Raw genomic sequence first — 15,655 nt, 5'->3', positions numbered from 1 at the left:
ATAAGTTCGAAAATTCATATCATTACAGAGAAGATCAGAACGTTAAGGAAACATACATTCTACAATTTACAAAAATGCAGTCATAGGTTTGAATTATAACTTAACGAATAATTTTTCTAAATGATTAATATGTTTCTTATGAACTACCCCATTTTGCCTTTTTGTGGTAAAAAAAAAAGAAGAGTATTAAGTCAATTTTCAATTTGAGCAAGAAAACTAAGTAATTCCCCTATTTATTAATGAAAATCGAATGTGTTGTAGATACAAGGCATATCAAGCTACTTGTAAGACTATCGAAAGACTTATGTATTAAATCTTGTTTTACTCTCATTTAGAAAAAAATATATTGAGTTTCATAATTTTAAATATAAATGCAAAATGTAAGATTCATTTCTGGACATGATAAAGAGAAATTATGAAAACCAAAAGAAAAAAAATCTTCTAATGTTATGTATGGCTTGGGGAACAAAAGTTTTGGAAGTCTCTTTCTCAAAACCCTCATATGTTTAAAACATGTTAAATTTTGAATATAAATCCACAGATAAGATTTTTTTTATATGTATGAAACCGACATAGGTAGATATCCCCCATGGGTTTCCAAAGATGTATTTAAAAAAGTCCAGTTTTTTTTTTTAGGTATATCGACCATTGGCTTTCAAAGATTTGAATAAGTCCATTTTTTCGTGCTGTGCTATTGGTGAAGAGTGTTTAACTTTTAGTCCATACAGGTCTGTTGGCAGTCTTCCAGGGAATCGAAGTGGTTAAGTCCCGGGACTGCGGGGCCGCCGTACATCCTCCTGACGCACCGTCCCAGGGTGGGGCTGTAGTACCAGAAGATGTGGAGACTCATGTACTGTCCCTCATAGGACGGCAGGAAACACTCTGTCAATAAAACAAACTGTAAGTTAAATTAATACTCTTGTTATGGGTCAGAATTACCCAAAATGCCAGCAAAGATCAATAACACAATTTAAACTTAACAATAATTTATTTACAGTAATATATAATAAGTGTATGAAACGTAAAGTACCAACTTAGCAAGAATCTAAAAATACATACATCAGAGTGTCCGTTGCTGCACACAATAATGTCCCAGTGAAAATATATCCCAGTTATATCTCAATAGTGCTTATACGACGAAAGTATATCTATGCATCAAATTGACAGGGTATTTATACAATAATATAAATCTAGAATATTCTAGAAATTGTTAAAACATGATATTACTGGAACAATCTGGACATACACAAAATTCAAGAATGTTCTAGATAGAATGACCGAACATGTTGACCACTCTGGAATGTTCAAGAAACTAAATGTTACTAATAATATACAAGATGAAACAATACAAATACAACACACCTCACAACACCTCCCCCCTTAAAAAGTTTGAATGTCAATGAAAACATATTATTAAAACATAGGTACATTAATACAAAATCTAGTATGTTTACGATACTCTTGACAAGGCATCTGCTATAACATTGTCTTTGCCTTTGATATGTTTAATTGTTATGTTGTATTCTTGTAACAACAAACTCCATCTAGTCAGTCTTTGATTCTTGTTTGACAATTTATGCAAAAATGTCAGGGGGTTGTGATCCGTATATACAAGAATTGGATGCAAAGTAACATTCAGATAAACATCAAAATGCTGTAAGGCTAACAACAAAGCAAGGCATTCCTTTTCAATGGTGGAATACTTTTGTTGACATTTTGTAAGTTTCTTTGAAAAATAAGAAACAACTCTATCTACCTTATCACTATGTTCTTGAAACAAAGCTGCCCCGATTCCAACATCACTAGCATCAACAGTAAGCTTGAACTGCTTAGAAAAATCTGGAGTTGACAGAACTGGATTGCTCATAAGGACAGATTTGATTTTATGAAACGATTTTTCACAGTCCTTTGTCCATTCAAAGTTAACCCTCTTTTGTAAAAGATTTGTAAGTGGACTAACTACTGAGGAAAAATTTGGACAAAATTTTCTGTAAAACCCAGCCATGCCCAAAAACCTCATTAACTCTTTCTTGTTTGTAGGAATCGGGAACTTTGCAATAGCTTCCACTTTAGCCATAATTGGTGTAACATAACCTTGACCTACTTTATGACCTAAATACTCTACATAAGCATGACAAAATTCGCTCTTCTCAAGGTTCACAGTTAAGTTTGCTTTAGCTAAAATGTCAAATAAAGCACGCATGATTCGGAGATGTTCGTCCCATGTGTCGCTGTATATGACGACATCATCAATGTAGGCCTCGCATCCCTCGAGGTCTTGAAGGAGGGAGTGAATCATCCTTTGGAATGTAGCCGGTGCGTTTTTCATGCCAAAAGGCATTACTTTATACTGGTAAAGTCCATCTGGTGTAGCAAAAGCAGATATTTCTTTTGCTCTTTCTGTTAACGGCACTTGCCAGTAGCCTTTCAACAGGTCAAATTTACTGACAAATTTGGCGTTTCCAATGCTGTCAATACAGTCATCAATTCTAGGTATTGGATATGAATCAGTTTTGGTAACAGAATTCACCTTTCTAAAGTCTGTACATAATCGGTAGGAACTGTCCTGTTTTGGTACAAGAATACACGGTGAGCTCCAATTACTTTTACTAGGTTCAACAATGTCATTGTCCAACATATACTGCACTTCCCTTCTTAGGTACTGCAATTTTATTGGATTGAGACGGTACGGATGTTGTTTGATAGGCAGAGCGTCGCCAACTATAACATCATGACAAGCTGCATTAGTTTTCTTTGGAACATCCGAGAAGATTTGATGGTACTCATTCATCAAGTTTTTAACTTGTTCTTTTTGGTGAATGTTCAAATGTCCAAGTTTGGCATCAAAATCAGCCAAAATTTCTGAGTTTTTCAAGCGGACACTCTGATTACAATCTTTCTCATTCATTTCTACACTTGTATCACTTTCAATACAATTTTGAACAGTCTTAGCATTGGCTAAAGTGGAAACTGGTTTTACAGAATTTCGGTCACACCTTTCAAAATACTCTTTTAACATGTTAATGTGACAAACCCGTTTCTCTTTACGTCGACCTGGTGTCTTAACTACATAGTTTACATCACTGATCTTGCTTTCAATTTCATAAGGGCCATAAAATCTGGCCTGTAAGGGATGACCAGGAATAGGTAAAAATACAAGAACCTTATCACCTGGCTTAAACACCCTATTTCTGGCATCTTTGTCATACCACATTTTCATTTTCATCTGAGAACTCTTCAAATTTTCTTGTGCTAATTTACAAGCATTGTAAAGTTTTTCTTTGAAATCAGACACATAATCTAAAAGATTAAGATCACTAGTCTCAGTCAGCCACTTTTCCTTCAACAATTTCAAAGGACCTCTAACTGTATGACCAAACACCAATTCAAAAGGACTAAACCCAAGAGACTCCTGGACTGCCTCTCGTGCAGCAAATAGTACAAGATGAACCCCTTCATCCCAGTCTTTCTCATACTGGTAACAATAGGTCTTCAGCATTGTTTTTAGGGTTTGATGAAAACGTTCTAGCGCCCCCTGGGACTCAGGATGATAAGCAGTTGATCTATACTGCCTAATACCCAACTCATGCATGACTTGCTGGAACAACCCCGACATAAAATTTGAGCCTTGATCCGACTGAATTGCCTTGGGTGCTCCTACAAAACTGAAAAACTTGGTTAGGGCCTTAACTATGCTCTTTGCCTTTATATTCCTTAGAGGTATGGCTTCAGGAAATCGAGTGGATGTACACATAATGGTAAGTAAATACTGGTTTCCAGATCTGGTCCTAGGCAAAGGTCCTACACAATCCACCAACACTCGACTAAACGGTTCTTCAAAAGCTGGAATGGGTTGGAGAGGAGCAGATGGTATCTTCTGATTTGGTTTACCTACCATCTGACAGACATGGCATGACTTGCAAAACTTCGAAACATCCTTTCTTAGCTTAGGCCAATAAAAATGACTCAAAATCCTATTATAAGTCTTATTGATACCTAAATGACCAGCCATAGGTGTATCGTGAGCTAAACTCATGACATCTCGACGATAAGCAGCTGGGACCACTATCTGGTGAACAACACGCCACACTTCATCTGGAGAAGCGTCAGGTGGTCGCCATTTTCGCATAAGGATGCCATCTTTCATATAGAAGCATTCTCCAACTTTAATAGCCTCTTCTGGTGGAAGTGCCCTCTTACTAAGTTGAATGATATCTGGGTCTTTATGTTGTTCAGAGAGTAAACGTTCTCGGCTGAGGATGTCCTTGCCTTGGTTAACTAGTGGATGCAACTCATCATCCTCACCACCAAATTTTGGTAAAAGTTCTTTCTTCTCTTGCTTCTTGATATTGTGTGGTTCCATGCTTGTTTGAGTGCCATCAAGGTCAGATAAGAAAGTGTCATTCAAATCAATATCAACAGAGAAATCTGTCTCGTCAAAGGCTTGAGTATGGTCTGCCTCCATTTCTCGTCTTCTGGCCATCGCTCTAGTAACAGCACAGGCTGGATAAATGTCATCATCTTTATCATCGCACATGACATCTGGAGTAATTTTCTCACAAACTATAGGATCTGGTACAACTTTTCCACCAGCTAAATCGTTGCCTAGCAACAAAGAAATGCCTGGAACGGGAAGAGTAGGTCGAACACCTACGATAACAGGTCCAGTAACTAAATCTGACTTCAAACTAATTCTATGCAGGGGAACATCAATGACGCCTAGCTCCACACCCTGTAATAAAACTGACCCACCAGTAGAAGTCTGCTCAGACAAAGGAAGCACGCCCTCTAACAATAACGTCTGTGCAGCACCAGTATCTCTCAAAATCTGGACAGGTTTTATTTCGCTAGAGTCACCGAGTGAAACAAATCCCTGAGACATAAAGGGCTTATAATCCTCCATAGAATCAATAGAACTGGACTGTGAACCCTGGACATCAGGAGTGTCAGAACAAATCGAAACTAAGGCTTCTCTATCACCTCTAACTGCCGCACAAGCATGTGGTTGAGTTTTATCAAAATCATTTTTTCTCTTAAGTTTAAAGCATTCACTGATCAGATGACCCTTTTTCTTACAATAACTACAAGTAGGAAGCGACCCTATTCCAGACGATCCTTCAACACGTCCTGGACCGGACTTTAAACCACCTTGTGATGGAGACTGGAGACTTGTGGAAGACTGAGACCCTGAACCACTCTTTTTATATGTGTCTGAATTGGTAGAATTACTGCTAGTCTGAGATCTTGATACAAAATTCTTTTTATGAGACAGAGCATAAGTATCAGATATGACTGCTGCCTCTTCAAGAGTTTTCACATTCTTATCTTCTAAATGTGTTTTCAAATCTTGAGGAACACATTCCTTAAATTCTTCTACCAGGATGACTTGGCGCAAATTAGCAAAAGTTTTATCAAGTTTCTTAGATCTAAACCAGTGATCGAATAAATCTTCTTTCTCTCGTGAAAACTCAACAAATGTTTGATTTTCAAACTTCTTATACTTTCTGAATTTTTGTCTATATGCTTCAGGTACTAATTCATATGCTTTTAATATTGCTGCTTTGACCTTCTCATAGTCTGAACTTTCAGCTACCCCTAGTGCAGAGTATACCTCAGCTGCTTTGCCAACCAGTACACTTTGTAACATTGTTGACCAAACATGTTGTGGCCATTTAAGATTCTCTGCGACTTTTTCGAATTGGGGAAAATATTTGTCTACAGATTTTTCTTGAAATTTCGGAACTAACCTAATATTTTTTGCTGCGTCAAATTCATTCTTGACAAATGAAGGTTCTGGTTGGTGCTGTAATCTTAATTTCTCTAACTCAAAGTTCATTTCGCGCTCTTTTTCTCGCTCTTCTCTTTCTGCTGCTAATTTGTCAAATTCAAATTTCCGTTCACGCTCTCGTTCTTCTCTTTCACTTTCTAATTTTTCTCGTTCAAATCGCAATTTCTCTAACTCTACCTGATACTGAAACTCTGACATTTTATAAGATTCTAGCTCTGATTTAACTGTATATTCTGGAAGATCGTATTTTCCAAAGATGTTTTCTTCAACTAATTTGTTTGCAACCTTTATTCTAATATCTTGCTTTTTCTGAGAAGACTTAACATCTAACCCTAGATGCAAACCTAACGCGATCAAGTCATCCTTTTTTAACGTATCAAAAACCTGAACACTTGGTGAACTAAGAAAGTCTGTGACCGAAAACACCATGTTGATATCTGCTGGCTTATAATTTAATTTAACAAATTAATTAACAAAATTATGACAATAAACTGCAAAAGTGCAAAAATTCTTTATCCCGGACGAGCCCCCAATTCTGTTATGGGTCAGAATTACCCAAAATGCCAGCAAAGATCAATAACACAATTTAAACTTAACAATAATTTATTTACAGTAATATATAATAAGTGTATGAAACGTAAAGTACCAACTTAGCAAGAATCTAAAAATACATACATCAGAGTGTCCGTTGCTGCACACAATAATGTCCCAGTGAAAATATATCCCAGTTATATCTCAATAGTGCTTATACGACGAAAGTATATCTATGCATCAAATTGACAGGGTATTTATACAATAATATAAATCTAGAATATTCTAGAAATTGTTAAAACATGATATTACTGGAACAATCTGGACATACACAAAATTCAAGAATGTTCTAGATAGAATGACCGAACATGTTGACCACTCTGGAATGTTCAAGAAACTAAATGTTACTAATAATATACAAGATGAAACAATACAAATACAACACACCTCACAACACTCTGTTGGTTAAAGTGCGATAAGTTCGTCCTTTCAGATTGAAAACAAGTTTGCCCCGTTCGAAATTTGCCCTAATGAGGGTATAGAGAAAGGAGTAAAAATAAAACGGGGTCGAATATTCCGCTACGGAAGCCCGTTGAGGCCAGTTCAGAGAGAGAAATATTTTTTATTGCGTTTAAACGCAATAATTATTGCGTTTTATCGCAAAACTTTGCGTTTAATCGCAAAAGATTGCGATTAAACGCAATAATTATTGCGTTTAATGGCAATAATATTTTTGCGTTTAATCGCAATAATTTTTGCGTTTAATCGCAATAATTATTGCGTTTAATCGCAATAATTATTGCGTTTAATCGCAATAATGTTTGCGTTGAAACGCAATACTTTTGCGATTAAACGCAATCGCAATTTAAATGCAATAATCTTTGTATTTAAAAGCAATCATTTCTATTGATTTTTGAAGAGTGCAATGATTCCGCGCTGATATTCGTTTCTTTTTTCTTTTGTTCATTAACCTATGAGTGGAATTGTGTATTGTTAAGCATAATAGATTCAGATTCTTCTGAACAAGCATTTTCTGAATGATTAAATCATTGGTATGGATTTAAAGAGGAGAAAGAAGTGTCGGTCTGTAAAAACAAAGACAACCTTAGAATGAAACATAGCTTTAGCATGTATAGATGTCTATATTCCTGTATATTCATCTTTCCTTTGATCACATATAGTAGATACGAGAACACGAAAATTTAGGAGATGGAATCATATGAAATCAAAATAAATCAAATGAAAACAGATTGATCGATTTGTACTACCAAACTGAAATGGCCATTGATACCACTGAAACATTCTTAATTTGCTGTGATACCTAAGGAATTGATTAATGGCTGCTTTTAAAGTGTTGGATTCTAATAGGTTTAAGAAACTCTGGCTGTTTACCTAGGATGCAATTGTTAAACTTCAAATCTCACACACGGCAACATTTTGCAAAAATACACAGAACCAAACGGTTCTTCTTAAAAGAATCAGACCATAGTATTCATAATAATTTTTGGCTAGCCGATGTTTGATTTCAAACTACAGCACTGAATCATTGTGGTTAAATGCAAAATGATCCTTAAAAAGTATTATTGCGATAAAATGCAAAGAGTATTGCATTTTAATGCAAAATTACTGTGTATAAATGCAAATAATAATTGCAATTAAACGCAAAAAATTATTGCGATTAAACGCAATAAAAAATATTTCTCTCTCTGAACTGGCCTCAACGGGCTTCCGTATTTCGCTGTATACAGTAAATATTTTTGCCCGTGAGCTGGAGCGGGAGCTTGCGTATCTGATTTGCATACATCAATAACTCAATAGCACTTCTGAACATAAAATAATGTGGGTTTTTTTGATACAGTAGAACTTTTTATCTCGAATATGAATATCTCGAAGAAGTTAGTTTTATTAAGGAATTTTGAGCACAAAATATGTAATGAAACAAAATAGATTTTTTTTCTAGGTTTCATGATTTAATATTTAGCAAAGTCATTATCTAAACAAATGAAAAAATGGGGGGAGTGGGTGTTCTTACCTTGTTTTATAGCTCTGACGTCATGATAAAGGCTGATAACGAGGAAAAGAAGAAGAAAAAGGAGTTTCATCACGTGACCTTGATCCAGCCAATGTAAAATTAAATCCAAAAAAATTCACACATCTGAAAAAGAGAAGAAAACGTGTATCTTGACTCTCCCATTTTAAAATATTTTATGTCTGTCTTTTTTTCTTTTACAAATAGAAATTCATCAACTGTAATCGATTGTAAAAACATATCAGCATGGAGGAGAAATATATGGAAAATTTACTTTTGTACTTACCAACAAATCACCAGTACACAAATGAATTAATTTCAGCACGTCCAATATTTTATTGCATTACAATTAAACATCTGTTGCGTGATATATGATACTGGTCATTTTAAAACAGTGATACGATCAATTAGAATGCTCACACATGAGTAATTACGGTCATTTTTCGTTTCACTAATGACATTATTTCAATAATAATCATAAATATTATGTCAAACTGTTCATAAACTAGAATTCTAGGAAACATAATGTTGGTGAGACTGCAGCATTTTGAATACAGAAGCCTAGGGAAGTTTTGTATTTAACTACAGTTGAAATTTTGATTTTATGCTTCATCTAAAAAAAAGATTTGAATTAAACATTAAAATTAGGATGTCATTTAATGTGGCATTTTTAACCAAGCGATTTGCATGCTAAAGACCGGTCGACCGGGGATGGTTACTCCAGCATGACAATCTAATCCCCTTTCGGAAGTTCTTAAAGGCCCATGTTTGCTCTGCTACCGTTTTATATTCACTGTTCATTATCTTAAAACATGTATTTCGTTTCAGACAAAAGCTCAGATAAGGTTGGAAAATATAATTATTACAAATATTACATGATATACGAGTTTCAAAGTAATAAGTTTAATCCTCTGAGAAACTAATATACGTGCTGTGCTACCGGGTGGTGCTGTGTTTCTGGTAAAATGGTGAATATTCTTTAAATAAACTTGTTAATTTATTCTCTACATTACATATTTTTATATTTTACAGATTAAGCACATCACAGTTTTCTAGGTAAGCAAATTTCTTTCTTACCTAAACGGATGACTTCTATCCCATCCAGACCAGAGTTCTAGAGACTCTGTCGTACAGCCACCCATCTTCCTCCGCCGGGGGTGAGTGACAGGACAAAGACACGCCTACAAGTATAAACAACGCCCACCTTAGTGTAAGTGACAAGACATGTACAAAGACACGCCTAATTAATATATAAATCCCCGCCCATCTTAGTGTAAGTAACAAGATAAAGACACGCCTACAAATATAAACCCACCCATATTTTAGCGACAAGACAAAGACTTACTTGGAATATAAATCACGCCCATTTTAGTGTGAATGACAAGACAAATCAAGCATTAAAACAAAAAACCCTGCCCATCACAGTGTTATTGACGGAACAAAGACACGCCTGAAAAAATAAACCTCGCCCATCTTAGTGTGAGTGACAAGAAAAAGACACGCCTAAAAATATAAACCCCACCCATCTTAATGTGAGTGACAACACAAAGACACGCCTAAAAATATAAACCCCGCCCATTTAATGTTAAGAATAAGACAGCGACATGTGCCCCTCAATAAAAAGGTCTGATGACCTGACAAGGGAATGTTTCGCCTGAAAACAGAAACCCCGCCCACCAAGGTTTGAATGACATGACAATGTCAAGCTTGAGAAATTCAACCTTTCTCATATGGAAGTGAGTGGCACGATAGGGACATGTATGAAAACATCAGCTCGCCCATCTTTCCACGAGTGACCTGACAAAGATACATTGTACGCCAGAAAATGTAAACCCCACCAGTCTTAGTGTGAGAGACCAAACAAACAGTATGAAAGATATAATTCTGCCAGTTCTTCTCAGTGAATGTAAGCGATAGGACGGTGATCCGCTGTAAATATATCAGGTAGGTTTGAATTTGTATATACATAATGTACATGTAATACCTCCATCATTCACCTGAGGTCTGTTCAGCAGAGCGAACGTTCGCGAGCTCTCACCAAAATTACTATTGGAGGTATAAGGAATTCTGGCGAGCGCTCGCGAACATTCGCTCTGCTGAACAGACCTCTGATGGACCCTTAGTTTACTTGATAGATCGCTCTACCAATGAATTTACACAATAGGTCAAGGTTACAGAAAGAATAACGAGTATTATTACTTAGTTATATACAGTAAACATTAGAAAGGCAAGAAATCATATACCTGATCTAGATTATTTATAAAATCATTAAAATGTTTATAAATTATGAGAAACTAAATATTTCGTAAGAAAAATTTGGAAAACCTCACATAAAAAAGTTGTTTACAGGTTCTTGAATCGAGGTCAAAGGTCAATCAAAGGTATGGCTTTATAACATTGTGCACCCGGATCGATAGATCCGGGGTTTATATTGTTTTGTCCTGTCTGTTTGTTTGTTTGTCTGCAGACATTAACCTTAATTCGTCATAACTTTTGAATCATGAAACATAGAGACTTCATATATAGTATGCTTACTCCACTAATTAAACTCTTTCAAATAATACCAAGGCCATTGACCTTGTGACCTTGACTGTAACAATATGCTAAAAATAGCGTCTTTGTCTGCAAACTTTAACCTTCGTCATAACTTTAACACCTTGAAAGATAGAGGCTTCATATTTGGTATGCATACCCCACTAATATGCTAAAAATGGCTTTTTTCGTACCTTTCCCATGACTTCTAAAGCATGAGAGATATATAGATACTTCATATTTGATATGCATAAACCACTAATTTACTTCTTTAAATCACACCAAGGTCAATGATTTTGTGTCCTTGACTGTGACCCATATGCTAAAAATAGCTTTTTCGTACCTTCACCATAACTTTTGAATCACAAGAGATAGAGACTTCATATTTAGTATGCATACTCCACTAATCAGGTACACATTAAAAAATATTGTAAAATATTGTAAGTACCTCTCTTAGAGTTTCTGAAAAATCTACGAAACAACTTTACAAATCTTCCAAGTTTCCGTGTCTTCCTGCTCGTCTGGCTTGTTTCAGTTTTCATAACAGCCTAAGTACAAAAAGAAAAACAAGACAAAAATTAAATACAATTTAAAAAAAACAAAAAACAACGAAAACAACATTTCATTATTTTCAAATAATTGCATTTAAAATTCTAGACATTATTACACAACTGAGATCAGCTGTTGGTAGATGAATTTGTAAAAAAAAAATGTCATTGATTTAATTTCTTAAAGTTCTGGTGTTTAATAAAATACACAATAAACATTACAGTGTTTGGTCAGTAACATGTGTTACATGTACATTGTATACGTACCTTCAATAATAAATGATATTGGCACAGATAACTATACCTCGTATGCAAGCACGTAGATCAGAACCCCACCTTCCCTTTTTTTCTCGTCTTTTGTAAAATAACATTTAAAAATTTAAACACTTTTAAGTGTCACAAATATATGATTTTTGAAGGTGAATGACTTAATTTGATGTGTATTATTTATTGACCTAGCTACAGGCATAACTAATTATTTCGCCTATTTTTAGATACTGTATAAACAATTAATTATAAAACCCCTACAGGGAAGTATATTTTTGTATTTTTTTGGTCCAGGAATTTCGTTAAGAATGTAAAATTAATAAAAACTTGTAAAAACTTTGTACATTTGACTTCACCCCCTATTTTATACCATAGACCTAAATTGCTTTAGGTCTATGTTTATACTTTATGTAAAATATTCAATATACCCAAGAAAACAGGTACATGTAGCAATTTATCAATTGAGGTAGGGGGGGGCACAAATCTAACGACAATTCCTGGCAGGAAAAATTTATAAAATATGGGACACAACCGTATACATAAAGAATATTTTCTATCGCATAATTTATAATAAGCAATGAAAGATGTTGTAAAAAAAATTGGTTTTAGGTTAAAATTACTCACATTTAAAAGTCTGAATGCTATTACATATATCCAATCCTTTTAAGTCAGAAAAAAATAATTTAAAAGTTTTAACTGGTGACACGTGTACAGAGAAGTCAGCTGTTACGACTGACTTGTTATTTTAGTTCACCTGTCGCAGGTACGGAAGGTGGACCCCCGCACGAGGTGCACGTGCTAGGTAACACGATCGCCAGGTAACAGGATCTCACCACATCAGTCAATAATGCTAATATGTAACTAATATTCAGCGGAGGTTGACGCTTTAGGATTATAAAATGAATACACTGAAAACAATATTGATAATAAAAACAGGGCAATTTCACGATTTATGGGCTTATATTAGTGATGGTTTAATAAGATATTGTGTGATGTCTGTTGACTACATGTACATCATGGATAGAGGAACGGAAAGTGAACAAAAATATACAAATCTTAATTATATGAGAAACAAGATGTGTCTGTGAAACACACTGCGCCCGGCGGCAACAAAGTTCGAAAAATCTATTTTTAGTATATTGGTCACAGTCAAGGTCACAAGGTCATTGACCTTGGTGTCGTTTGAAAGAACTTAATTGGTGGAGTATGCATACCAAATATGAATTCCCTATCTCCTATGGTTCAAAAGTTATGGCAAAAAGTGGAAAAAACTATTTTTAGCATATAGGTCACAGTCAAGGTCACAAGATCATTGACCTTGACGTCATTTGGAAGGACTTTATTAGAGGAATATGTATACCAAATATGAAGTCTTTATCTCCTAAGGTTCAAAAGTTATGACAAACAGTGGAAAAAGCTATTTTAGCATATAGGTCACAGTCAAGGTCAAAAGGTCACTGACCTTGATGTCATTTGAAAGGAGTTTATTAGTGGAGTATGCATACCAAATATGAAGTCTCTATCTCTTATGGTTCAAAAGTTATGGAGAAGGTTAAAGTTGACAACAGATAGACAGACAAACAGATAAATAGACAAACAGACAAGACAAAAACAAAATACGCCCTGGATCTATCGATCTGGGGGCATAAAACGTTAGCACATGCACGTCATATTCATCTAACAAGAATGAGATAACTGTCTTATCTATCTAATTTTCTATACTGTAGTATTCCTCCTCATGTATTTGGTCTTGAATAACAACCCCCCCCCCCAAAAAAAAAAATAATACATATCCATACACACCAAAAGTTGCGTAGCTATTACGTATGTTTGTATATACGAAGCAACAACATTATTATTTAAAAAAAAATCGTAATTCATGAATGATTAGGAAAGAATGCAATTATTCAAGAAATTATATAATTCATTATTCATATTTCATATATTTCATTATTTAAAGATAATGAAATCGTTTTTTTTTTCAAGCAGCATCAAAAATTTTTGGACTCCAATTAACACAAAAATTTTTGGACTCCAACTTTGAACTTGAACTTTATTTTATTCTCATAACTGACAAAACAGTGAAGAGAAGATATATACAGAACAGTGAACATGAAATATTACATGCATGAAGAAAGGATAACAGAGTAATATCAACCAAGAGAGCTAACTCTCTCAATTATAATGTTTAACAATTTACAAATCTTGCAGAGTTGATAAGTATTGGTTACATTAAAAAGCATTTCAAATTTCAAAATATTTGGATTCGAATAAAAATATTTTGACAAATACATGACTCTTGAGTTCTTTATAGACACATCAGTGCATTTAAATAAGTAGTGAAATTCATCCCCAATATCACTGCTATTACATAATTTACAGGTTCTGTTTTCTCTAGGGATGTTAAACCATCTACCAGTTTCAATTGGTAATTTTGTATTCCCAGTTCTAAATAAACAATATTTCTTGGATTGTTTTGGAGGCAAATTCAACAAATAGTCTTCAAAAATTAATGATTTTTTAAAGATTCTATAGTTCAAACCTTTAGGGGAAGTTTGCACTTCACTTAACCATGTTTGTTTAAACTGATCTAAAAGAATGGTATATACTTTATTTTTAAGCCAAGATATATTAATTGAATTTTCATACCAGACATAAGTCAATCCACATTCATTTAAAATTTTCTGTACAAAGTCACACCATGGATTCTTATATAATTTCAATGCACATAAAAGCTTTGCTGATAATTTAGAGCACTGAGCATTAATGAGTTTACCCCAAAATGAGATCATTCTAACTTTGATATCAATTAATAAAGGGTGTCTACCAAGTTCTCCATACACCATAAAGTTTGGTGTTGATGTTTTCAGGCTCAGAATATGTTTACAAAATTTTAGGTGTAATTTCTCTATCAGTTTAGTATTGTGAAAACCCCATATTTCGCACCCATATAAGAGTATTGGTTTGACAATTTTATCAAACATGTCTAATTTACAATCAATTGATAAGTTATGTTTTCTACATCTACCAATAACACCATACATAGCTTTAGTAGCTTTATCATATAATTCTTTAGTATTTAAATTAAAAGAATTACTTTTACAAAATGTAACACCCAAATATTTAAAGTTATCAACTATATCAAGCTTGGAGCCTTCAAATGTAAAAGGGACATTATTTTTCCCTTTACCAAATATTACGACTTTTGTTTTCTTACTATTAACCTTAAGATGCCATTTCTTGCAATATTTAGAAAAAGTATTAAGCATGTATTGAAAATCATCTGGGTTTTCAGATAACAAAATAGTATCATCAGAATATAATAATACAAAAAGCTGTAAGTAGAGATTTAGTTCTCTCATGAGTTTTTCTGACAAACAAGATAAACCTTTAGCCTTGTTTCCGGATAAAAAATCCTCAAGGTCATTCAAGTACAATGAAAATAAAAATGGTGACAAATTCTCCCCTTGTCGAACTCCTATATTACATTCAAACATTTCTGAACTTATTCCATTCACTACTACTTTTGATTTTATATCTTTATACATGTTGGTTATAATCTTAAAACATTTTCCATCAATATTATTTTGTAAAACTTTATTCCATAAACCAATGTGCCAAACTGAATCAAATGCTTTCTCAAAATCAATAAATGCACAGTACAGTTTCATTTTGTGTCTTTTGAAAAGTTCTATAAGAGAGTATAATGAAAAAATATGGTCTGTTGTACCCATACCTCTGCGAAAACCTGCTTGATTTTCCAAAATGAGTTGTATATTATCAGCATATGAGTTTAATCTTTCATTAATAATTGCAGTAAATAACTTTCCTAGACAACTCAGCAGTGTAATAGGTCTATAATTTTTAGGATCAGTATTGTCTCCTTTATTTTTGTATATTGGGATTATATTTCCACAGGCCCACTGAGTGGGCATTACACCTGAGTCGAAAATTTTATTG

The 15,655-nt window shown here is 34.2% G+C and overlaps 1 long non-coding RNA gene across 1 annotated transcript; it reads right to left on the bottom strand.

Annotated features, from left to right (window-relative positions):
• Nucleotides 1–326: 326 nt before the first annotated feature.
• LOC134257587 (uncharacterized) lies at nucleotides 327–11,428 on the bottom strand. Its single transcript, XR_009989961.1, has 4 exons — nucleotides 11,329–11,428; nucleotides 9,426–9,529; nucleotides 8,352–8,474; nucleotides 327–882 (listed from the first exon to the last, which is right to left on the bottom strand). It is a non-coding gene; the product is annotated as an uncharacterized LOC134257587 (long non-coding RNA).
• Nucleotides 11,429–15,655: the final 4,227 nt, after the last annotated feature.

Source organism: Saccostrea cucullata, unplaced genomic scaffold, assembly GCF_032062105.1.
Source record: "Saccostrea cucullata isolate Sc308-1 unplaced genomic scaffold, CSIRO_AGI_Scuc_v1 ctg2648, whole genome shotgun sequence".
Taxonomy (NCBI): domain Eukaryota; kingdom Metazoa; phylum Mollusca; class Bivalvia; order Ostreida; family Ostreidae; genus Saccostrea; species Saccostrea cuccullata.
The sequence above is the reverse complement of the archived record's forward strand: the minus strand, read 5'-3'. Positions and strand labels throughout refer to the sequence as shown.